Genomic DNA, 1,934 nt, shown 5'->3' with positions numbered 1-1,934 from the left:
ATGAAGAGGAAAATTTACCATTATTTTTCCCCAATGATTCCCAAGTCCCATTCGCAAACAAATAAATTGTAGAAAAAAAGTTTATTTGCTGGTTATTGTTTGAATCTTGAAATACAATTCCCACTGATGATACTGGTATAAAATGGTGGTTATTAATCCATGCTAGCCCAATGAAAACAAATTTAAAGTTATTCATAAAAATGGTCATTTTTGAATCTCTATTAAAATCTGAATACATAAATCTGTGCTAACACTGGAACTGCCTTCTCACTCTACATATAATTTAACTTCCAGCTTCAACTATGTGATGTTGAAATCTAAAGCGCCCTCATGAGTTAATGTCCCCGAGAAATCATGCAGACGGACAAATAAGCTTGGTGGTCTTTAACTGGTGGTGACAGAACTGGCTGCAGTTTAGTGCTTAAACCTGCACTTAGTGGTCACCTTTCTATCCAGGCAGAGTAACTAAGGAGAGCTATGAAATGTCAAAAGAAAAACAGAGAACAGGACAAAGAGGCAATGTCAGCCAAGCCACTGCAAACCGGTCTGCACCCTTGTATTTCAGCCAAGGGCAGGCAATCCAGAATTAGAGACTGCTTTCCTTAACTGGACCAAACAGTGTATTTTTCCTCTGACAATCCTGTCAAGGGTTACATTTCACTGTACATAGTAAAATAGTAAGTCCACCCCGATAAAAATATTGTATGTCTCAGAAAATACAATACATTAAAAATGACTGATTGCTTTTTCTTCATCTTTTCTTCCGTGAATGTGTAGTGTTTGAGTCCTCTGTATTTCTTCTTTTACACAGGACACGGGCTGTTTGGAAACTATTTCATTATCTTTATCATCTTCATTCATTTCTGTCACTTCAGATTTTCCTCTCTCCAAAAATGTTGGTGTACAAACTGGTGTGGGGCCCTGGATTCAACGAGTAAAGATTATAATACATAAATGTAGAACAAGATTATGACTGTACCCAAAATATCACCTCTCTTCTATTTTTACAGGTGGTACCCCATTATTTTAGGCCTGTTTCAATCTTTTGGTGATACTATTGTAAGAAATAAAGAACTCAGATGCTTATCTAACTTAGTACAGAAATTCACAATTAATTGGAACATGGCATGTTCCATTATAAGGTGTTACATAGAAAATTGCTAAATCGACAATAAAGATCTACCAAATGTGACAATATTCAATTTGAAATCTTAAAATCAGAGTAGCAGAAACTGCCTTTCTTTCTTCAGATTATCTGTATAATACCTGGTGTCCGGAATATTGGAGACAACTTTACCTGGCTATCCACAGTCTTCTCAGCAGTGTCAAGAGTGCCTACAGCCTTTTCCTTCTTCTTACGTAAAACCTTAAATTTTAAAAGACACATCAGTTTGAATATTGATCAGGTATAGTAGTCTTAAATGTTTTCCTACTTATCTTTCTCTAATATTGGGCATGTAAAATGATAAAAAAAACAGTTTACCTGGCCTTTTGTAGACTTCTGACGATTAGTTTTTGAAAAACTTTCCGTTTTCTGTAAAATCTTTAATAAAGAAATTATAAATTAACAGTCTCATATTTTTTCTTTTTAAACTTAGCATTAGATCCTCATATATATTATCAATAAATCCTCCCTAATGACAGAGCATTTCAATTTAAAACGCAAAACTCATCAATACAGTGAATAATCTCAAGTAAAGGGCAAAACTAGGAAAAGCCCAGCTGAGGAACTGACAGCGCTGCAGAGGTTGAAGGGAAGGCCAAAATCTGGAGCTCACTGATTCACAGAATCCTGAATTCAGGAGGGTGGAAGCAGGAAGAATGTGCAAAGGCAGGCCACCCTCACCTCCCCTAAGTCACAAGCAAAGTTCAGGGAAAGCAGCGCTCGCATGCCTCTTTTCAAACTTCACTGTCTCGGTTCCCAGATGGGTTCA

General features: G+C 36.5%; 1 long non-coding RNA gene across 1 annotated transcript; it reads right to left on the bottom strand.

The window, feature by feature from the left end:
* Nucleotides 1-532: 532 nt before the first annotated feature.
* On the bottom strand, nt 533-1,924 carry LOC108317749. Its single transcript, XR_001830876.2, has 3 exons — nt 1,484-1,924; nt 1,298-1,366; nt 533-921 (listed from the first exon to the last, which is right to left on the bottom strand). It is a non-coding gene; the product is annotated as an uncharacterized LOC108317749 (long non-coding RNA).
* Nucleotides 1,925-1,934: the final 10 nt, after the last annotated feature.

Source organism: Cebus imitator, unplaced genomic scaffold (genome assembly GCF_001604975.1).
Source record: "Cebus imitator isolate Cc_AM_T3 unplaced genomic scaffold, Cebus_imitator-1.0 Scaffold207, whole genome shotgun sequence".
NCBI classification, from domain to species: Eukaryota; Metazoa; Chordata; class Mammalia; order Primates; family Cebidae; genus Cebus; species Cebus imitator.
Note: the sequence above shows the minus strand (reverse complement) of the source record. Positions and strands in the feature narration are given on the sequence as shown.